A 25,320-nucleotide genomic window follows, 5' to 3' on the forward strand; every position below is an offset into this window, starting at 1 on the left:
CATATTTGGTAGTGTGAGCTACGAATGATTATATCATTTCAATCAGAATACATTTGCTGGGGTAGTACAGGTCTGCTTTGAGCTAGTGTAGAAAATAGAAACTAAACCAGCACTAGTAAAGCCAATAGGACTCTCTGTAATGTGCTATTTAATGCAACACAAGCATGCACCCTTGCTCTTTGCAAGCATTAACACATTAAAATCAGACACATTGGATTTGTCAAAGCTGATTTCCTGGATGCAACGAAAGGTTATTCAGTGATTTTGGCAGATTCCACAGGGGGCCTTTTAAGTGTAAATATTTGATAACTACAGAACGTTTACACTAAGCCAAATCTAGGAGGCATGAGAAAAAGCAAAATGCCAAGCACAGACAAATTACATGGGGTGTGCACAAATTGATTGAACTAATGGAGTTGTATGAAAAAACGTCATATGACATTTGGTACCTGGCCTTTTTGGCTAACCTGAGTCCAAGCAGCTTCACAAAATGACTGTCCTCTTTTCAAGGTTCCATTCTTCCAGTTTTCGGCACTACTGTTGAAAATGTACACTTCAGCCATCATCTCAGACAAAATGATATTCCTACAATATTTATTCCAGTGTCCTACCACCCAAATAGTTACTTTATTTCTTCAGTTTCTTCTTGTTTACAGTCTCCTTACATCTCTTTATGGTGTTGGCATTACCAGAATTCAGTTCTCGTATTCTTTATCTCAGTCTGAAGAGCTTTGGTTGTCAATGTCCTCCCTTTCCTTCCATACTTCTCGATAAGGACAAGATAAGTATTGGGTTGGACAACCAGGGGCACTGGTGGGGCTCGACCAAAGAACAGAGGAGGCTCACAACCTTATCCGTGATTCCCGTTCTATTTATATTGTTGGTTCATGCCATGCACACCAGTTGCAAAGTTTCAGGCGCCTCATGCACTGTCTTATTTCCATGGGGATGGTGTGACGAATCTCTAATTACAAACCACAACTGGAATTATCCTCTCTTTCCATGCTCTAGACAGTTGAATGAACAATCATCCTTGCCTTCCAAACATTAAATACAATAAAAGTCTCTCACCGACATTGCAGTCTCTATCCCTCAGGTATCCTCTGTCTCCCCTCTCGCACCATTGGCAGACACCAGTATCATACTGATGTCTCTCAGATGCAAGCACAAATAGAAAAACTATAGGTCCCAGCAACTGATCAATGCTGCTGACCGATGCATCTTTTACTGCTGGAGTGGGAGAGTCTTGTCATTGCAGCTGTCTATCTTTAATTCCTTACACTCTGGTCATTGCATTTCTGATGCCAATATGCCAATTTATCAAAAACACTTTCTACCATGAACTCTAGGCACTGAGAGAATCTAACTCTTTTGCCTCTCGTGGATCCTCTACTTTATTGATGTAGATTGTTTTACTAAATGCTTCTCAAGTAGAATGGTGGTCCTTTTCTGCTCTCAGGAGAAAATGTATGGTCAAGGGATGTGTCCGTGGATTCCCCCTTTCTGAGTCAAAAGGTTATTAGTAGCTTAAAGTTATGACCACTGCACACATAAATGGCTGACACCAAGAGAGAAATATAGGATATTTAATACGATGATATAAAATATAATATAAAATCAATATAAAATTCTACAAAAGACTACAAGGTTCATGGTAAATCCTGGTGCCTGCGACAGGCAATTACCAGCATCACCAGCACCCGTGAAGAGACCACTGCAGCCCAGTCATGTTACTTGCAGTCCTGGTGGCCTAGTGGCTTGGGTTCTGCTCAAGCCAAACACAGCCCACCACCCAAATATGCTTTGTGCTCACCCCAGATTTCAGTGGTGTTTTTTTCTTGCCTGAGCATGCAATGTCATGATGATTCCGGTGAGTTATTGGTCGCTGCTCAACTGAGGATGCAAGTCAACTTTTTTTAGTAGCCTTCTGCTTGTTGGCTGAAGGATCTTGGCTGCAGAACTCGCTCCTGTGAGTTTCCCTCCTCCCTTTAATTCTGGGGGTCGATGTGTTGTGCTGAAGACTCTTCTGGGGGTTTCTGACCTCCACCTCAGCACAGAGGTACAGGAGTCCCTTAAATCTAAGCGATGCGCACTACATTGGGTGAACCCTCCTTCAAAGCAGAATATTCCTAGAGCAAAAGCACCACCATCCAAGGAAGCAGACTCCGAGCAGACTCCCTGATCTTTTTCGAATACCCATCCCAAACCTGGAAAGGAAAGTAGGATGTTGGCACATTAATCCTGGAGACTTAAAATTCTCCCATTCGCCACTGTGAGATTGTGTATTCCATCATATCTGTTCTTGTATTGGCTATGGGCAGTTCCGCACTCTTGATTTTTCAAAGTAGACTGATCCAGCCTTGATCCAGCCATGGTTGTTGTCCAACGTTTAAGCATAATGATGAGGAGGACTAAGGTGCTATGAGGAAGGAGAACTCCATAATTAGAACACAAAAGGTATGAACTCTTTCAATTCAACTACCTCTTAACATGTGAATGATCAGCTTTCCAGAGGACAAAAGGGTATGTAGTGTGGTTCCTGTATTCCCAATAGGCTCTGCGCATTGGAATAACATATACTATAGTTTAGACGTAGGTCTGAAGTTGACTAGGTCTCTATCGTATATATTAAACTTAATTGTGAGTGCCAGCTAGCTCAGAGGTCACTAGAAACTTTCTCGAATAATCAAGAAGGGATTAGTTTCTGACAACCGCATAAACATGATAACTTTGTTTCCCAAGAATAGGAAATCAATCTCTAGAGTCGCGGAAACAATAGATAGCTATTTTACTTAGTCAATCGTGCATGCTTCGTTTCACTAGAGGTGCTGAGAAAATAGAGAGACAGGCGTTTTCAATAGAAAGCATTTATTGAACAGTCTTCTTTCTCAAGCATAAGAAATGTACTGCTACAATCGTAATACTGGTTATAAAGTACAGAGTATATAATACGAACAGTATTATAAAGTAGTACTGTAAAAGCATGATATGGTTTCTAAGCCATAAATTGCTTAAAACATATACAATACATACAGTGATAAAATAATGGTTAAAAGTACTCAACTGGTGCTTCTAAAATACGCCTACCCCAGTGTACCTGACCTAAGCCTAGCACAAGGGAAGAAGTAAGTGAGGAGTAGCTTTAGTTTAGTACCTTTTCTGCCAAGAATCTATTCAAGAATTCTCTAAGGGTCTAATCAGCTCCGTACCTTGGTTTAGAATGAAGGAGGTCTTGTATCTCTCTCTTAGGACTCGATTTCCCAGCAACGCGCAAGAGTAGGCTGGAAACACTGGAGCTTGATTTCTCGGCTGGAGAAAAGACAGCGTCTCTCAGTGCGTCAGCTGGAGGGTCGCTTCCTTCGGTACTTGCTGCTGCAGGGTGTCGGGCAAGTAGTTAGTCGATCTGCTCCAAACCACTGTGTGTTTGTCTGGGCAAATCTAGGCATATTTATACTTTGAAGGTCCCGAGTTTGAAGTGTGATTGGACTTAATAACATCATCAAAGACTCAGTTCTTCGAAAACTCCATGATTTCCTAGATAAATTAGTATTCAGGCAGAGGGATGTCCCTAACTGCTGAAGGCGGGTTTCTCTAAGAAATCGTTGTTGATTGTTGGAACTTAGTGTAAGTAGCCATGCTGTATTTGGGCTGCATATGCTCCGTCTAAATATGGTAATGATTTCTATGCCTATATAAGGATTGGATAATGTATACCTATATAAGGGCATGATTCGGGTAAAGTTACACTAGGGTCCTAGATTTGTTTACAACAGGTAGGGGAAACTTCTTAGCTTCAAAGGGATCTTCTGTTTCCTCTCATAGACACACAAAATCTGACCCAGTATACTACTTTCTGGAATGTCTGTGTAGAGTTCTTTAATTCACACTTGCTGTCTGACCTCTCCCAAATTCTCCATCATAAGTACCACTTGTATTTTATATCACACAAATTGAATGCAAGTGTGCCCATGATCACAGGCACAACATGTTCTCCACATACATCTACCACCATCAATCAATACACAAACGCATCTTCCATGTTCGCCATGTTTTGGCAAAGGTATACGGTTTCATGGGGCTGGTAGACAGTTTAAGGCATTGGTAATGCTGAAAAGCTCACTCTAGCAGGTGTCAGGCAAGGCCTGCCATGTTGACTTAAATCGTGTTTGCTGCCACTACTTTCTGGTCTCTAAAGCCTTATGACGAGGCAGTAGCTATCTTCGCAAAAGAAGGATGCACTTGGCGTGCCTCTCTGACCATAGAGCCTCATTATGGGTCTCACTCCTTTTTCAAAATAAGGCACAGTACACAAACGTGATTGGTGTGTATACAGAGGTAGGGAGCAAAGATATTACTTCATACTTGCGTAAACTTAAGGCAGGGATGCAACCTCTCTTGAGCCATGCAGAGGACCTTTTTTCATTCCAACAAAAATTTACCATTTACCAAGATGATGCTTGTACTTTGCAGCTCTAGACTCCAGTTTTCTATATTGCGGAGCAGAATTAAGCACATGTCTAATTTAATCTTGAAAGCATCAAGATTACAATGGTATGCAATATACATTGACAGACACCAATGAACACCACCCCTTTTTGAAGAATTTATTGTTGATGTAAAAAAGATGACTAGGAAATCACCAAGTTTCTTGAAGTAATTAAATATCATGTTCAATAGAAAAGTTAGAGCTACAGCATCTCGGGGTTCCGATTTGCCCTTTAAGTTTGATCAGGTGAAAGTAATAGAGCTATAGTTGTCACTGCAGGTGCCTGCCTATTTTCCACTGTATATCATAATATAAAAATTGGCAATAGACTTGCAAGTTAGGTATAGGGACAGCTTAATTGCCACTAGAGTGGATCTTTTCTTTAGAGACAAAACGTGTGTGATGATCATAGAGTGGAACTCAAATAATAACTTCTAATAATCTCTTGCTCATGGGTGACAGTACTGCAGAATCTAATCTACTCCCTGATCTTGTCACTGCATAGGTTCTTCTTACTATAAAAATGGTTTCAAATTGCCATTGTCCTCCATCTCCTTCAAATTATGCATCTCCTGAAATCATGTCACTTATGTTGGCAGCGTTGACAAATGACAGACCACCATTGTATGTGGTTGAGCTGTCAAGGTACATTAATCTATAGGATACAAAGAAGCAAAGACTGTGACAAGTGGATCGAGTGGAGAAGTATGTTCCTTGCACAAGCTACCTGTTTGCCACTCAAATCGCTGAAAGCTGTACAACCTAGCCTAGTATGATTTTCTTTGGCAATATATATCTTGTTTTCAATTGATTGTTGAGAGTTTTCCATTCATAGACTGGAAATGTGATCCCATGAGAAAGTTTAATATTTTTGCTCACTTGCAATACATGATTTGCAGCTTTTACGTTTGGATCACCTATTCAGTTTTTTCTGGTTCTTGTACTATTAGGTGGTTGTACAGTTGTTGTCTGGACCTTTAGTGCAGATTGTTTTGGAGTCATACATTTTTGCAGCTAGACGTTGGCTGGGAGATGCAGATGATATATCTACTGTATCTCACTGTGTTTTGATGTGAACTTCAGTGAGCCCCATGAAATAGCACTGATGCAATATTTTAGAGGTGGACTTTCAGAACAGGGTACTTGCACTACATCCAGTAAGTTGAGTAACTTCTATGGATGTGCATTTGGGCCCTACCAGTATACCTTTCTTAAGATCTGTTACTACAGTGTGAAAAGTTTGGAAGGGTATCGAAGTGAGAAGCTGTGAACCACGCCCCTTGACCCAGTTAACTTGTCACTAAGGTGTTCATACTTAGGCCCTGATAAAACACGTGCTGATTAATTCAGCCCCCTGTGCAGGGATTAGAACAGTGGTCTTCAAACTTGTTAATCCATGCCCCTCCGTTGTTAAAAAAAAATCAGTGCCCCCACCCCAGACATTTTTCACATGTATTCTATTAAATTGCCAATGTTTAAGTATGGCTGGACTTATTTAAACATTGGAGTTAAGTTATATTACCTCTTTTAAAAATGCAATTAAATACATGATAGCCAAACATACTATTCTAGTTAGTTAGGCGTTACTAACTTGTAAAAGTATTCACAGTATGGATTTGAGAAATTGGGGTGGGGAGGGTTGAAGAATATTTGGAATCCCTTCCCTTTTGACCCATACTCCCAGACAGATATAAGTGATAAACAATGTTAGTGATGACAGTGGCGGCTGCCTCAAAACGGGGGTCGTGCTGTGAGAGGAAAGGATAAAAAAACAAATAAATATATGTACCTTCTCCGCCACGCCGCTGCACTTCTCTCCTCCGTCATCTTCAGACCTGCTGCACGCACCAGAAACTCCCAGACTTCCGGGCTCTCCCAGCCAATCACGATGTTGCATGAGCAGTGTAGTGGTTGGTATGAGCAGCCTGTTTGGCCACTCAGGCAGTGTCTGGGAGGCTGGGCATTTTCTCCACTGGGCTGTGCGACACAGCCCATTGAAGAACATGCTAAGGGCCGGCCAAACCACCATGTGTATTCAGAGGAGTGCAAAAAACTCTTCATTCTGCTTTGGCATTACAGAGCCCTGCCCCAACTCTGAGTGGCTTATAGAAAAATAAAATGGTATTGTCATGTTTTATCATTTAATTTTAATTTTATGCACTACTAAAATAGCAGTGGGGCGACGCTCCTCCTTCTTAGTCTTAGAAATCATGCCAATTAAGAGCTGGACTCTGAGGATCCACTAAGAATAGAGGAATTACTGTTAAATCTATTATTCCTGTCCCATTTTCTGGGTAATTGCACATTTTGCTACAATCTTTCACCCAGAGGATTTGGCAGCTTTGAAAGAAAGAGACATTTCCAGTTCCCACAGATATCATTATTTTGATACGTACAGAAACTGTAGATAAGGGCCCCATCAGCATTTTGTGGCCAATCATAATAAGGGCCCAAGAGTCAAAGGCAACAATGCTCAGCGATCCTTCATATAGATTAGCGGTGCGAGAGTATGTTGTCACAGACAAATAGTCCTTGATATGCCAACAAAGAAATTAGTATAGCTTGTGGTAAATGGGATGAGGGCCTGACTTTGAATTTGGCTGACGATTTACTCTATCACAAACATGAAAAATATCCCATCTGCTTTATTACAAGCGCATTATGTCTTGTGACACATAGAACAAGGTTGATGGGATATCCGTCACACTGTGAAGGGGTAACCCCTTCGCCAAACTCGAAGTCACAGACAATTAAGGGTGCTTGAAATTGGTTCCCTTTTTACAAACTGAGATCCTGCAGTTAGTATGGCACAGTAACATGCCACATACATTTTAAGACATGTAATCGTTCATGCAATGTTGCCGCAAGTGTGTGTGCAGGTGTCTGTGTTACACTGTTGGAATCATGTTTGTATGTAAAATGTGTAAATTGTACACTAAGGTCCTTATAATGAGTGTGCCAACATTTGTTGTGGATTATTGGGGGACCTGAGACTCAGATTGGGTCCGTTATCCTGATGCCAAATTCCCGCAATTGAAAGTTTTCTCCCTGGAATATGAAATATCTGCATGGACTTAATAATACTAGAGTCTTCTCTGTGTGCATTTTCCCCAATTCAGGAAGAAAAATGCTGACATTTTTACCTGCTGAGAACAAGTAGAAAGTGTGAGCGGGAGGGGCAGTAGAGGTCTAGGGTGATTGAGGGCTTAAGGCATGGTTTTGACAAGGGTATCTATATATATCCAAGCCAATTGTGTTTTGATTTTTAGGTTCAGTGAAAGGAGTCTCTGCATGTCCCTGAAATGCTCATCACTTTTACCAGTTCATTGTTATCTGCCTACGAGCAAGAATTGAGGCCAGGTCTAGAAACGTATCCTTGACCTACCAGCCTGCAGCACGAGTGTGAAGACCCAGGAGGAACAGCTGAGGACTAAATGCAAATTCCCAATCTGTGGCCCTATAAACCACCTGAAGAACCAACATTCAATATGACGATAAGTAGGGGCAAGTCTGCACCATATGCAGAAATCCAGTATCCTCAGTAGCACACTGCGGGCACACAGAGGAACCTGCAGGAAGTGTGTATGCACTAGTGGGTAAGGTAGGCCTGATGCAAAAAACAAAAAATGAATAAGTCTGAAGCGAGAACACCCCCTTCCTTGCCCGATCAGTCAGCAGTGTCCCAAGATCCCGGTGTCAATGCATCCGGAGCTCAGCAAAGGTCTAACTTGTTCCCTTGCAGGGAGGGCCTGGCACAGTAGGGTGACCACCTTCAGCCGCCCCGTGAGGAGGAAAAGAAGGCAAAGACAATCATGCTTGGTGGCTTCACCAATCCCGGGTTCCTTCACTCGCGGATTATACATACCAGTGTGCTGTGCAGCAAGAAATGCCCACCTGGGGTGTTGTAAGACTCCCAGAGGGTTAAGAACAGCCAATATTCCCCCCCCCCCACAAAGAAATTGTCCTGCACCACATCCCTGGCCAACGTTCAGCAGCAGAGTCCAGACCAACTCCCATGTCACTCCCAATGCCGAGCCACCAAGAGCGGGAGCTCACATGTATACGGCATCCTGGCATGCATCCTCCTCATGGCCCTAGCCCAGACATTCTACAAAATATAGAAATGACCTGTCTGGTGTGTGCTGCTGTACTATTGACTGAAAAAACAGGGCTCATGCAAATAGTAAGAGAGTTACAGCTGGCTGAGATATTCCCATCAGACCACCCATGTGGCGGAGTCTCATCATATGGGATGTTTGTTAATCCATCCAACCAACCGCCCAAGCCATCGATTGATGGTGCCGATATGGATGTGGAGTTGAAACTCTGACCAGACTGTTTCTCGAAGGGTAGTGCTCAGGGTGTGAGGTGCAGTGCTGTGGTGAAAACTTAAGATTGACGACTGAGACAAAAAAGTATTTTAATAGGGATCATCTGAGTGCCAAGGTTAAAATAACGCCTGGTAGTCTGAATTTATAACTACACTGTGGCGCTGTGCAAGACGGTCAACATGTTTCAGCCAAATTGGAAATTATTATCCGGCTTTCGTCAGGACCTAGATGGTAAGCTACTGCAACATGATAAGGTGAAAGTGCATAAATGTGAATGAACTTAAGTGCTAAGATTATATAGGAATACTTATATCTACCAGGAACTTGGAGCCCCAATGTTCATAAGGAAAATGTGTATTCTATCTTAATATGCGCATTGCGTGGGAGATGACCTCACCTCACCCGGCAACCGCTCGGGAATATGAGGCCCCGCTCTGTCCGTCGGTACCTCTCTCTGACATCCGAGAGGAAGTGGAGGTCAGATATAGCATGCTGTTCTAATGAGAAAATTCAAATTCCACATACCAGATGCCGGGGGGCCTTAACAAGATCCTGGTCAGTGCCTCCCTAGTTGGGAACCACCCTGCTGAGCACCCACAGCATCCCATAGGTTGGTCCGCCAGCATGCCACCCATTGCAACTGCCATGCTAGATAATACAATTCCAGATCTGGGGCTGCCAAACCACCCTCCTGCACCAGTAAGTGTAGTTCCCAAAACACCACACAGCTTCGTCTCACACCCCAATAGAAGGTCAAAAAGAAACTATTTAGTGCTCTAAACAACCTCCGGGGCAACTGAAGCAGGAGAGTCACAAACTGATAGAGGAGACTGGGCAAGATAGCCATCTTGGATACAACAACCTTGCCACTCACGGGAAGCAGCAACATAGTCCAAAATGCCACTGCTGGCCACAATCCAGCAAGTGCGCTGTCACAGTTGTCATTGAAAAGTAAATCTGGCGACTGATAGATAGGGACTCCCAGGTATCTGATAGTGTGCTATTACCAGCCCAGAGCCAGGGCACACAAAGGAATTACTCTAGTTAACTTCTAGCCCTGAGTGAAGACCAAACTCCATCAAACCCTTCACCATCCCCCGTAGATTAGTATCCTCCATGCTCAAATGGAATAACATATTGTCCTCAGATAAAGAAAGAAACATGGACTCGTCACTAAGACACAGCCCACTATAGTGATAGACTAAGCCAACTGTATGAGTGAACAGTTCCATTGCAAGAGCAAATAATAAGGGGAAAGAGGACAACCCTGCTGGGTACTCTGCTAAACTACAAAGGCTTCCGATATCAGAGAGTCAGTGTGAGTTAGAGCTAGCAGACAAGTGTAAAGGAGCTTTGTTCACTGGACGAAGGCAAGACCCAAGTCCATGCCAAATATAGTAGCATATATAAACTCCCACATGAGCGAGTCAAAGGCCTTTCGAATGTCCGTCGAGAAGACCAATGCTCTCTATGGCAGACTCACATTGATCTAGAGCGAGGAGCAACTGCCAGATATTAAGCATAGTACTATGCATTGGAATGAAGCCTGTCTGATTGGCATGCACCATGGAGCACATGTGGGGAAGCAAGCGGGCAGCCAACACTTTGCGCAAAACCTTATAATCTGTGTTAAGCATGGAGAAGGCGGTAGGAATCAAGGAGGGGAGGATCTTCATCTTACTTTGGGAGAACCACAATAGCAACATAACAAAGAAGCAAAAGGAAGCATACCCTTCTGACAGTAGTCAGTAAAGAGGGCCACAAGTTGAAAACAAGAACTAGAGAATATGCAGATTAAAACACTACTGGGAGACCATGGAGGCCCGGCACCTTCTACAGGGCGATGTCCTTAATAGGTACCCCTGACTTCCTGTTCAGGGGTTTCCACCTCCAACTGTTCTGTCTCCGCAGGGTTGAGTGCAACCAGCATGGAATCTGCAATATAATCCAACACATCTTGGCTGACCTGCATTGGCTCCCAGTGAGACAAAGGATATTGTTCAAGTCCTTGTGCATTGCCTTTAGAGCGCTTCACGGACTTGGACCCAAACCGCTTCAGGCTAGGTTTGGATGGTATGTACCTGCACGTAGTTTGCGTTCTTCAGCAGCTAATCTGGCAGTCATTCCAAAGAGTAAGAGATCTACAATGGGAGGACGAGCTTTTGGCTTAGCAGCAGCTCGCTTATGGATCAGCCTCCCCTCGGAATTGAGGCAAATACAGCATTTGCTGCTGTTCCAAAAAAAAGTCAAGACCTGGCTTTTTCCCAGAGTTTAACCAGCGGGCTGGTCAGTTTCTGCAGCTGCGTCTTTATCTTTAGTTTACTGTGTCTCAGCCCCAGGATGCCCATAGGGTTACAGAGCACTTTATAAATGCAAATACATACATAAATACATACATACATCTACCTCACCACACCTGGGCTCTGCCAAATACAACTCACAGTAATGGATGAGAAAGGCTTCACCAATCTCGTGCTTGGTTAAGACGTTCTGCCCAAAGAGTCACGCACCTGAAGGATAATATGTCCCTGGTTCTCAGCCTTAAGAAGCCAAAGCAACATCCATCTAGACTTTGCCCCTATCAACATGGGCCTTAGTCACAGATGACTTAAAGTCAAGGCACTGCATGCGTTCAACCATTTCAAACAACTTCTTTCGTTCCTCCAGCATTTTACGCCACCCATCTGGAGTCCCTTCTAGCTCCCGCAGGAGCTGATCAACCACTGGGTATCTAACCGAAGGTGGGACCTTACCCTCACTTTATAATAGATACAATAACCTCTAAGCACCACTTTCATGGCCTCCCATTCAACTTCTATCGACGAGGCTAAGCTTGCATTGTCAAATTCAATTCAAGATAAGATCACCCAACAGAACCCGGAAGGGCTGATCTTCCAGCATTGCCAGATCAAAGTGCTAGGTTGGAACCGTTGATCTAGTGCAGGACCATCTCATGTTCTGATTACACACAGGAGGAATGAACCACACATGCAATCCTCACACCGACACACTAGCAGAAGCAAATAAGAAGAACAATAGGGAAATATAAAAGAACATTGCTAGCACAAACATTGGTAAACAATATCATCCAACGACACAGGAGTGACCCAAGTAGAGTGTTCTCACGCCTTGGGATAACTGAGTTCCGACTAGGAGGCAGAGTATTATGTTCCAGGGATGGAAGTGGAGAAGAGCCCTCATGGAGTGTAAACAGACATAATATTGAGATGTTTATGTCGACTTGCACTAATATCGTGGTCAAGAATATGGAGTATAAGGTAAGTAATATTGTTTTAAAAAATGTTGAAGTCATTATTATCATTTGCAAAAATATTGTTGTTAAAAACATTTTTGTTTGAGTTAGGTTTATGTATTTTAGTATGTATTTTAAATATATGTCTTCTATATTTTTGTCTAAGTATTGCATTTGTTTTTTAATATATGTGTTACATTTTTAGAGGTTCTACATTTTTTTTAAAGTAAATTTGGCGTTTTAATGCCGTAGCTGGTTGTGGGTTTATAGTGGAATAGAGTGGGAAGTAATTTAATTATAGGCAAAATGTCAATAATTTTTAGAAGTTAATATTTTTTTTTTTAAATGTTGCATTTTAGTTTCATAGAGGGCTATGGGTTTATAGGGGAATAGGGTGGGAAGTAATTTAATTATAATTCAATAATTAATATGTTATTAATAAAAATTCATGAATTTATTATTTTATATTGTAATTGGGGTGATTAATTTATTATTAATGAATTATTAATTGTTTTTTAATTATTAATAATTAATTTGTAATTATGTTAATTTTGCATTTTCTTTCGGGAGCTGGTTGTGAGTTTATAGTGGAGTAGGGTGGGAAGTAATTTAATTATAATTAATTAATTTATATTTATGTATTTTATATTTTATATTGTTAATTGTGCAAATTAGTTTATTATTAATTAGCTAATAATTTGGTTAATAATAATTATTAATGAATTGTTAATTATGTTAATTGTGTCATTTGTTTAGGAGTGGGTTGTGAGTTTATAGGGGAGTAGGGTGAAAAGTAATTTAATTATAATTAATCAATTAATATTTTTCATTAAATACTAGTTATGCATTTGATATTTTATATTGTTAATTGTGGATTTTTTATTATTAATTGGTTATTAATAATTATTAATTAATTGTTAATTATGTTTATTATGTCATTTTTTAAGGAGCGGGTTGTGGGTTGATAGGAGAGTAGGGTGGGTAGTAATTACATTTTTATATATTTTAAAATATTTTTATATAATATTTATTCAAGCTTATTTTATAGTGGTAATTGTGTGAATTAATTTATTAATAATTGTTTTTAATTTGCTTGTTAATTGTTATTATTTAATTAAATAATTGTTATAAATTATGTTAATTGTGTCTTGTTTTAAGACATTGGTAGTGTCATTTATAAGGGAATAAGGTGGGATGTAAAATATTAGTAATTATTAAATATGTTTTATTTAATCGTAATTAATTTGCTGGAGTGGGAATAGTAAATTATTCCCCTCCTCTATCCAACACTTTCCCTAATGTTGCACTTGCTAGAGTGGGAAAAGTAAATTATTCCCCTCCGCTACCAAACACTTTCCCTACTGTTGCACTTGCTGGAGTGGAAATAGTAATTTCTACCCCTCCACTATCCAACACCTTCCCTATTGATGCACTCACTGGAGTGGGAATAGTCATTTTATTCCCTCTGCTATCCAACACTTTCCCTACTGTTGCACTCATTGGAGTGGGAATAGAAAATTATTTGCCTCCGCTATCCAACACTTCCTCTACTGTTGCACTCGCTGTAGTGGGAATAGTAATTTTATCCCCTCTGCTATCCAAAACTTTCCATACTGTTGCACTCTCTGGAGTGTGAATAGTAAATGTTATCCCCTCTGCTATCCAACATTTTCCCTACTGTTGCACTTGCTGGAGTGGGAATAGTAAATTATTCCCCACCCCTATCCAACACTTTCCCTACTGTTCCACTCCTTGGAGTAGGAATAGTACTTTTTACCCATATGCTAACCAACACTTTCCCTACTGTTGCTATCTCTGGAGTGGGAATATTTGTTTTTACCCCTACGCTATCCAACACTTTCCCTACTGTTGCACTCCCTGGAGTGGGAATAGTAAATTATTCCCTCTGCTATCCAACACTTTCCCTACTGTTGCACTTGCTGGAGTGTGAATAGTAATTTTTACCCCTTCGCTATCCAACACCTTCCCTACTGTTGCACTCTCTGGAGTGGAAATAGTACTTTTTATCCCCTCCCCTATCCAACTTTGTCTATACTGTTGCACTTGCTGGAGTGGGAATAGTAAATTATTCCCCTCCGCTATCTAACACTTTCCCTACTGTTGCCATCCCTGGAGTGGGAATTGTAATTTTTACCACTACGATAACCAACACCTACTGTGGCACTCCCTGGAGTAGGAATAGTAATGTTTACCTCTTCGCTATCCAATTTTTTCCCTACTGTTGAACTCCCTGGAGTGGGAATAGTAATTTTATCCCCTACACTATCCAACACTTTCCCTACTGTTGCATTCATTTGAGTGGGAATAATAAATTATTCGCTTCTGCTATCCAGCACTTTCTCTACTGTTGCTATCCCTGGGGTGGGAAGAGTAATTTTTTTTCCCTATGCTTTCCAACAGTTTCCCTACTGTTGCACTCCCTGGAGCGGTAATAGTAAAGTATTCCCCTCCGCTATCCAATACTTTCCCTACTGTAGTAAATGATTCCCCTCCGCTATCCAATACTTTCCCTTCAGTTGCACTCCCTGGAGTGGGAATAGAAATGTTATCCCCTCCGCTATCCAACATTTTCCCTACTATTGCAGTTAAGTTAGTTAAAAATGTAGTTTAAAAAATTATGTATTTTAATATTTTACTTTATTATATATATATATATATATATATATATATATATATATATATATATATATATATATATATATATATATATATATATATATATATATATATATATATATATATATATATATATATATATATATATATATATATATAGATATATATATATATATATAGATATATAGATATATATATATATATATATAATTTCTATTTTTATGTTTTTATGTTGCAGGTGTATGTATATATATGTATTTATAATTTTTAATATGTCTAACATTTTATAATTTATTCAAATTATTATATATTAATGTCATTAAGTAAATATATATATTATATTTTATACATGTATGATTAATTTATTATTACATTATATTTATTACTTATAATTTTTAACAATTTCTATTTCTAAATATGTTTATTTTATTATATGTATTATTTAATTTATTTGACATTATTTTTGCCAGCAGTGAGCCCCCCTCTATCCTCTCGGGCAGCCAAACAATATGGACATTATTGCGGCATTTATGTTCCTGATCATCCAGCTGGGCCACTAGGCATCGTGCTTGCTCCTTGAGAGTCATGATGCGGTGTTCCACTGTTTTGACAGTTGGTGTCAGAAACTGCATCGTGCTCTCCAATGAGTTGACCACCTTCGACAGTTTTCACGGATGAGACCCAGTTCCACCCACAGCAAATAGTTTTTGCCGTCTAAGCGCTCACCAGAGGAATCAATGGCCTCCAAGAGTATCTCAAAGTTGCCAATCATATACGGCTTATCCCCAGGCCCAATGCCCAGATTGATCCCCTCCTGGGGGGCGCTGATGGCTACATCCTCTTTGGGCCTTCAAGTGCTCCCCATGATATTTCCGGTAAAGCAGTATGGAGCTCCAAGTAGCCACCCCGCCAAACGACAGCTTGTGTTGGGGCCCCAGGAGGCACCTAACCTACAAGGCTCAACTCCCCTCTGATCGCAGTCGTGCCTAACACCACAAGCATGCTTACAGGGTGGTAGCCTTAGCAGCGCAACTGTTGTTCGGGAACGAGGACCAATTCAGACCATCAGTCCCACTAACAGCATAGACATGATGAAGTGGAAACAGCCCCCCAAGCCAGTAGCACAACACACCACAAATAACAGAAATGTTACCATAGGGCCCCAATGGAGGAGAGGTGGAGTCTCTCTGTTGCTCCTTTAGCCTAACTAATTGGAGGGCCAAACACATCCCAGAGGGCCCAGGTCCAGCAACTCCTGCCAGCAGCCAGGACCCTTAGCACGATATGAGGCAAAGCACCACCCGCAATTCCGGGCGCTCACCCACACATCCAGGGGGCTACAGTGACAGCAGACAGTGGATCGACGACTGCGCCAACACCCTCGCCCCGATCAAGAAACCCTCCATCAACCACCCCAGCAAGAAAGCTGCCTGGTTCACAGAAGATCTCCAGCCCTCCAAACGTACATGCCGGAAGCTGGAGAAGAAATGGCTCCACAACCGCACACCAGACAGCCACACAGCCCACAAGGACGCCACCCGCTGACATCAACACCTCATCAGAACAGCCAAGAGAACGTCCTTCAAAGCCCGACAGGACATCAATGCACACCACAGCAAAGAACTTTTCAACATAGTGAACGAACTCTCCAACCCCTGCGCCAACACCAACAACATCCCACCCTCGCAAGATCTGTGCGACTCACTGGCCACCTTCTTCCATCGAGAGATCGCCAACATCCACGACAGCTTCAACTCCTCATCTGCCCCGACCGCAACAGAGCCCACCTCGAATGCCACCTGCACCAACCAGCTGACCTCCTGGTACCACATCAACAACGAAGAGACACGCAAGGTCATGAACTCCATCCACTCAGGATCTCCGTCAGATCCCTGCCAACACCACATTTTCAACAAAGCTGATGCAACCATCACACCCCAATTACGGAAGGTCATCAACATCTCCTTTGACACAGCGACATTCCTGGAAGGCTGGAAGCACGCCGAAATCAACACCCTCCTGAAGAAGCCCAAGGCAGACCACAAAGACCTCAAGAACATCGAGCCCATCTCCTTGCTCCCCTTCCCGGCGAAGGTCATCGAGAAAATCGCCAACATGCAGCTGACCCGCCACCTCGAGGACAACAATATCCTTGACCCATCCCAATTAGGATTCAGACGCAACCACAGCACCGAGACTGCCCTCATTGCCGCCACACACAGATGACATCAGGCGCCAGCTAGACAACAGCGAAACTTCAGAACCCAGAGAGTCCGCCTCCCGCCCTTCCGATCCGAAGCCATCGATATTATCTGCGGCGTACCCCAAGGCTCATCCCTCAGCCCGACCCTGTTCAACGTCTACATGACCCCCCTCACACAAGTGGCCCGCCAGCACGACCTGAATATCATCTCCTACGTTGACGACACCCAGCTCATCCTCTCCCTCACCAAGGATCCACACACCGCCAAAACCAACCTCCGCGAGGGAATGAATGCCGTCGCCGAGAGGATGAGGAGCAGCCGTCTGGAACTTAACTCAGACAAGACAGAGGTCCTCATCCTAGGCCCCACCCCAGTTGTGTGGGATGACTCCTGGTGGCCGACCACACCGGGTACTGCTCCAACGCCCACGGACCACGCATGCAACCTAGGATTCATCCTCAACTCCTTCCTCTCCATGTCTAAACAGGTCAACACCATCTCCTCCTTCTGCTACAACACCCTTCGCATGCTTTGCAGAATCTACAAGTGGATCCCGACCGAAACAAGAAGAGCAGTGACCCAAGCCCTCGTCAGCAGCAGGCTGGACTATAGCAATGCACTCTACGCAGGAATCCCGGCCAAACACCTGCAACGACTACAATGCCCAACTGATCCTCAACGTCCCCCGCCGCAGCCACATCACCCCTCAGCTAAGAGACCTGCACTGGCTCCCCGTCAACAACAGCATCTCCTTCAAGCTCCTCACCCACGCACACAAAGCACTCCACAAGGCAGTGTCCCAAAGGCCTTCCACCCTGCTCCACACCTCTAACAGTCAGAAAACTGGTTGCCATGGGCATCCCATGGCCGTCGCATGCCCAAGTGCACAACTGCCGGCAAGGGCAGGTGTGGAGTTCCAGAGCGGCCATGGGATCACGGGCAGAGAAGAGCTCAAGCCAGCCGCGTCCTCAGGCCAAGGCAGTTGGCTCCGCCCTCTTATCATAATTTTTCATAATAAACAGATTAGACATATGGCATTGGACATAACTTTCTCCGAAGAACCAATGAGGAATACAGCCTTAATCAATGGCTTGTCACCATAACTAAGTCATGCTTATTGTGTTCAGCAGAAACCTTCCTACAAGACAACATTCAGGCATAAAGCCATAAAATAGAAATGCATATAAAATTATAGTTAGCATTGGAAAATACTATGGGGGAGATTTTCAAAAAAGTCGAGCAATGCAGCGAAGCCCCCCGTTGCGGCACAGGGAGGGAGCAGGACAGCACTATATCGTCAGAGATATGGCTCTCTCCTCCCCTTTCCCTTGTGCCGGCGCTGATTTCAGCTGCTCTGCGTCATGCACACTCTTTAGCACCGCAGCACTAGGATGTGTGCATCAGTGTAGCATAGGTTTTGTATAGGAAGGGTACCCTTTCTGTACAAAACACTATGCAAGGGACGATGCAAAGCTTTTCCCACTTTGCATACATGCTGCAGAGTGCAGCACGCATGGAAAGTTGGAAAAGCACAGAGAAATGAAAGCATTTCTCTGCTAGCGCCTCCTTTGAAGGGGCGTTAACTTTTGGCGAAAAACCAATGTTACAAAGATTTGTAAATTTGGTTTTGCGTCAAAAGGCATGGGTGTTTGCATAGGAACGCCCATGTAGCATCAATGTCACGCCCCCTCGGCGCAAAGTAATGCAAAGCAGTGCTTGGCGCTGCGTTGCGCTATTTACAGGGTACTTTCCAGCGCAAAACAAGTTTTGCGCTGGAAAGAAAATAGCAAAACACAAATTTGCGCTGGTTAGCATCACTTTTGTGACGCTAAACCAGTCCAAAAGTTTTGAAAATCTGCCCTATATTGCCTAACAAGGCTTAGCAAGAATGATTACAGTTTACATCGTTTAGCTCAACAGTTTGTCATATGGGGTAGCCAACACCAAAACCCTTGCATACTAATGCAATCTGGAGATCCCATGTAACACACTTCCACTCTAAAGGCTTTATTATTGAGTAATACTAATTCACCTTTAATTGCATTATGATTTAAACAAGCTTTTTGCAATAAATTTGTGGGGCCTTGTGTCTTTATCATACCCTTCATGCTAAACAGATCTCTTGCTTATATCATTGATCATTGCCTTGCCACAATAACCATCTCAGTCCAGCTGTATTGATTCTAACCTTTCCCACAATCCAAAACGTGCAACTCAAGTTCTCTTTTTCAGTGGAAGCATACAACATATGCCAAATCATATGCTGTACAGAAGGTAAACCAACATGTGGCTGGAGCTAAGCTGCTTTTTTAATAGTGCTTTTGAAAGCTCTTTTCTGTCGATCATATAAGGCCTAGTGACAGCTGCGCTGTGAGGCCAGATCTCAAAAAAAGTGGTTTGTATGCTAATGTTAATCTATATTTAAAATCTTGGGAGGTTTAGATAAATAATGTTAGTCAATTGAGTAGCTAGTTAACTGTTTTGTTAGGAATCAAACATCCAACTCAAGCTGAATATCTTTAGTTCTGTGGCACAACATAAGTTCAGTCTGAAGCCACTAAGGGGATCTCCATCCTCACCTCTATCCCAGAATGACTGACTACAATCAGATTCCCGACACAAACATGTGTTTGCGACAACTTTTGAGCCTGACCCTGACCCCACTATGGTTTGTTCCTTTCATGGGGGTTTACCTTTAGAAATTGAGCCAATGATTCTCACCACAATCCCGCTCCATTCCTCAGAGGCTACTGTGTATGGGAGATGATCACCAGGCTGGAGACAAAAGTATATGCAGCTGCATCATGCCTCCGGGTGTTGAAATCGATGTTCTATCCCCCCTTTCGGATTCTCCACCAGCCCACAGACCAGAGGCAGCTTAAAATAAGAATAAGGGGCAAATTATGTCTACCCCAATGACTTGAGCTCATCAATTCACATGACATCTGCGTCTTGCGGGAAACCTGGAGCCGGACCCCCATTCACATTCCAGCATTCCTGACACTCCATAAATCAGCAATGCCATCGAAACAAGGCTGTCCTTCAGCAGGGCTGCTAACCCTGATTAGTATCACACTAAACTGCGACACTGAGGAGCTTTCTATTGATAATCCAGACATCATTGGGGCCAGGTTAAGAGGCAAAAAAAGGCAAGAGTTTAGACATCTACAATGTTTATGCACGGAGCACTAGAGGGAGTAGATCTTCAACTCTACAAGTTCTATACAAGATGCTAGACACAAGGCAAGCTGTCTATCCCCTAATTCTGGGTGGCAATGTCAATGTCAAATTTGAGCCCCTTGATAGAGAAGATATCCAAGAGGCCAACGAGGAGGATAAATTGTGGTTTGTCCCATCCCTGGAGCTCCCACCAATAAAGAAGTGGTCCCAAGCAGCCCTACAGATGAATGCATTAACCTTAGAACATAGGCTGTGGGCCACGAATGGAAGAACTCGTTCTGACAAAGGAGGTGGGTTGACTTACATTACCCCAAATGGTGCCAGTCGGATAGATTATATACTTGTGGACTTTACTCTATGGCCATTCGTGGTTGATATGTCCATAGTCCACAATTGTGAAAGCGATCACAATCTAATAAGTCTGACTGTCGAACATCCATGGGGCAAAAAGGGTAGGACATCACTTGCCAGACTTGCCACAAAAGAGGTGATACCAACTAATGATAAACGTTGCCTCAAATGGCCCACGATTATGATGGACGAGTCCAAGCTTAACACCTTAAAAAAAGACCTTACGATGCACTTGGTAGTGATACAATCTTCATCAGGCGAGTTGGCACCATCGGCAAACACTAGTGCCCTGCACTCGAAGTTCTTTGACCAATTGGCTCGAAACTTTATTGTTCATTTACAAAACCATGGGCCGAAACAGGAAAGACTAGCTAAAGCAAACTCCTTGTTTACAACGGAGTGCAGGTCCCTGAGGAAATGCCTGGCATTAGCCATAAGACATAGGGATATGCCTCTGATACGTGATCTACGGAGGCAATATAAATTGTCCCAAACAAATGCAATGACAGATTGGGATAAGAAGAGGTGGGTAGAACTAGGGGAGGCTTGCTCCCAACTGGATGCAATAAAATTCTGGGTACTTGTGGGAAAGGGCAACGTTGAAGGCTCACCCCCTCTTAATATTAATATACCACCTAATGTGTGGCAAGAGCATTTTGGTGCCTTGTACTCGATTTTTCATAGCCATGATATGGGACCAATCCCCTTAGATCTACTCCAATCTTCACAAGGCCTCTTATTCACTAAGGAGGAAATCTTGACCCTCTATAGAGGCAATTATACCTGCCAAACTACCTGGACCGGACGGCATCCCGGGGGATCTCTTTCACTGTGACAGGGACAATTGGACAACTTATATATTGTCACTCTCCAATGATATTGCTAGGGGAGGTATCCCAGAATCTTGGAAGGGGGCTGAAGTGATACCCATTTTTAAAAAGACCAATAGGAGTAATCCCTCGAACTACCGGCCCATCAGCCTGATTGACTCTGTTCAAAAAGTCTTCTGTCGCTCATTTTTAGTGAAAGTCCAGGGCTGGATGGATAAGAAACATATCTTCTCATCCCTTTAAGAGGGGTTTTGCCAGAAAATTGGAGCAATAGATCAGGTTTTCCGCCTCCTCCTTCTCTATTGGAAGATGGTTCTACTAGGCAAGGGGAGCGTATACATAGCATTCATTGATTTGAAGTCAGCATTCAACCTTATGCCTAGGTATAATCTCTGGCGGGTGCTCAAGGAGATGGGCATGCCACCCGCAATCCTGGCGCTGCTAATAAAAATACACGGAGAGAACTTTGCTAGGGTAAGAAGGGGCAGCCATGGCCATGTCACCAATCCCATTAAAATCCAGCGGGGATTCGCCAGGGCTGCGTCCTGGCTCCAACTTTATTTTCACTATACATCAACCAAGTGGTCGAATTCTTATCTGTTACTCTAGCTGGCACTCCCTCTTTAGCGAATCAGAAAATCGCCACTATCCTATTCGCAGACAATACCCTTCTTGTTTCCAAAACACCCATTGGCCTGCAAAAACTACTGAATTTATTCAAGATTTTTTGAGACGAGAGTCGCCTTCGAAATAAATACCAGAAAGACAAAACTGATGTTGATGAACACCCATGAATCCATTAAAGGGAGCTCGACCCTGGATAACTTCCCCCTAGAGAAAGTGATTTACTTCGATTACCTAGGAATTAAATTGTGGGAAGGGTTGGCCTGGTAACAACATCTTAACAAGGCCTACCTCAACTTCTCACAGGTAAATGGGGCCCTAAGAAAGGAACATTGTCTCTCCCACACAAGACCAATCGCACCAGCCCTGGAGCTATATAATTGCAAAACTGTGAATAGTGCCCTATACGGGGCTGAGCTCTGGGGCATGGAAAAAGTAAGTGATCTCATAGCATCTGAGAACAAGTTTCTTAGGAATCTGGCGTCCCTTCCGCAAATCAATACACTTTTCCCACTTAAGCTCGATATGGGCATTAAACCAATTAATGATCTAGCAAAGCTCTGCCCCCTCCTATTTTGGCAGAGGCTTGTCACCACCCCAGAACCGGCATTATATGAGGCTGCATTTAATGAGGTTTGTGCTTTAGATTCCACAAATAAAATAGGCTACATTAAGCACATTAGCAACCTTGTATTGAGTATTGGGCTACCAGGGCATAGCATTAATTCCCCACCAACGTATACTAAAAAACGAATTAAAATATTGTATTGGGATTGGGTTGAGCAGAATGTTTGTAGAAATAGTAAAAAGGGAAGATTGATTGAAGAATTTAGAGACTTCAAGATCAGTGGCTCCTTAGAAAGCTATCTCAATCTCATCAAGTTACCTTCTGAAAGGAAGCTCTACCTGTAATTTAGGCACCGTAGTCTGCCGGCTAATGCATTTACAAACGCTTGGCTATGTAATGTTGACCAACCCAAAGGTTGCCCTTGCTGCCCTGCCTTGACCGAATCTATAGGTCATGCTTGCACTGCATACACAAAACCAATGGGCAAATGGCTAATTCCTGTTTATAGACAACTTGGAACTCGTGATTTTAGAGTAGCTTTGCACATACTAAAATCTGACAGAAGACCATTGTTTGTGTGCACAATCACAAAGTTCCTGGGCCATTTTTGGTGGATTAGAAGGAAGGCCATGACACAAGATCCGATTTGTCCTTGAGATGTCCGGACCATGCTGTTGATGGAATGTTTTGATATTGTTATTTTTATGCCCCATTGACTACATCCCATTTTATTTTTATTTTTTTAACTAGTCTTTATTGTACAGTTTTATCAATTAAGCCACCACCCCCCCTCCCCTTGAACCCCCCAATACAGGCTGTTTTAAATTATTAAACACGTACATACATCATCTTGATGAATCAAAATCAAAGTTGAAATTTGTTAGTTTAGAAACAAAGTAAGTTCAGCTGGAAATGCTTCATACAGAACAACAGAGAACGAAAACATGGAGCAGGACGATGAAGGATCCAGAGTGGAAAAGTGGAAGAGGAGGGAAAAAGGCACAAGTTTATCATGTTTAAACAATATCACAACATCGATCTCCCCATCCATTGTGTAAGCGGGTGCCATATTTCAAGCCCTTTCTTTTTCCTTTTTATTCCCTTCCTGCTGAATATGGCTATTTCCACATTATATGCAGCTAGTAGTCATGCCCGCCATTGATGAAATGAAAGTGGATATGGGTCTAACCAAGTTGATGTCAAGCAAATTCTTAAAATGGCCATTGAGATAAACAGAAGTCCCTGAATGGTAGCTGGTCTAGGCTATGTAATGTTGACTAACCCAAAGGTTGCCCTTGCTGCCCTGCCTTGACCGAATCAATAGGCCATGCTTGCACTGCATACACAAAACCAATGGGCAAATGGCTAATTCGTGTTTATAGACAACTTGGAACTCGTGATTTTAGAGTAGCTTTGCACATACTAAAATCTGACAAAAGACCATTGTTTGTGTGCACAATCACAAAGTTCCTGGGCCATTTTTGGTGGATTAGAAGGAAGGCCATGACACAAGATCCGATTTGTCCTTGAGATGTCCGGACCATGCTGGTGATGGAATGTTTTGATATCGTTATTTTTATGCCCCATTGACTACATCCCATTTTAAATGTAAATAGCTCTTCCTTGCCTTTTATACAATAATTTAAAAAAGTTAGCTGCATCTTTTGGACATGTGAACTGAATAGCAGGCAGCAATAATTTACTTTTACAAATTGTGATATAAGAAGATTAAATCGTACTGAATAATTGCTGTGTTTAATTGCGCAAATTTTACACTTTTATATACGTATTTAAACTATTGGTGTGTAATGTGTATGTATTGTACTTTTATGTTCTCAGGACCGAATAAAGTTTGAGGATGATGATGTTTTGTTAGGAGAGGCTTCTGATGTAACCCGGTTCTAGAATACACTCTGCAATCATATCACCTGGTCTGAGAGCATCTTTTAATGCTAAACATTGTTTAAATTTCCAGTGGCAAATCACAATTTATCACTGCCTAAGGTTGTACACACCACTGCTCCAGGTCTTCATCTATTTAAGATACAAGTGAGACCAAAACTGTGGCTGAGAGAGTGCCTTAAATTTGCACTTCCAGTGCTCACTTTGTGTTCATGCTGTTGTGCATAAATCAGTTTAACATAGCAATCAATGATATATCGAGTGAGCAGGAGTGGTTTTAGTCCACTAAAGTTCCCCCTATACCCAGCCCGGTAACAAGACAAAATATCGAATTCAAAATATAGAATTACCAAAATATCGAAGTCAAAATATAGAATGGACAAAATATCGAATGGACAGAATATAGTGGTGAAAAATATCGAATTGAAGGTAAGTAATTTAATATCGAATAGTAATTTTTACCCCTTCGCTATCCAACGCTTTCCCTACTGTTGCACTCTCTGGAGGGGAATAGTAATTTTTACCCCTACGCTATCCAACGCTTTCCCTAATGTTGCACTCACTGGAGTGGTAATAGTAAATGTTATATTTATTATTTCATTAATTTTAAATTACTTTTAAGACATTTAAAAAAATTCGATATTTTGATTAACTATATTTTTTTAAACTATATTTTTGATTCGAAATTTTTGTACTTACCTGTTTGTAGATAGGAATTCGATATTTTTGCATTTTATATTTTTTCTTCTATATTTAGGTAATTCTATATTTGTGAATTCGACATTATGTCAGTGATCCACACAAACTTACATAGTGAGCTTTCCAAATAAGAACATAGAATAAATAATTACAATATACACCTTACAACAAATGTGCAGACAGTTTTCAAGCAAATCAAATAAATCATCGCAGAAAAAAAAACAATGTTCAGCCTGGTTTATTGCACATTATTTT

At 42.1% G+C, this 25,320-nt stretch overlaps 1 protein-coding gene across 1 annotated transcript in view; it reads left to right on the forward strand.

Annotated features, from left to right (window-relative positions):
- LOC147703285 (uncharacterized) overlaps nucleotides 1–25,320 on the forward strand; it is a 243,233-nt gene that overhangs the window by 59,360 nt on the left and 158,553 nt on the right. The gene's annotated exons all lie outside the window — the stretch shown is intronic.

The sequence above is a fragment of the Lissotriton vulgaris genome, chromosome 7 (genome assembly GCF_964263255.1).
Source record: "Lissotriton vulgaris chromosome 7, aLisVul1.2, whole genome shotgun sequence".
NCBI classification, from domain to species: Eukaryota; Metazoa; Chordata; class Amphibia; order Caudata; family Salamandridae; genus Lissotriton; species Lissotriton vulgaris.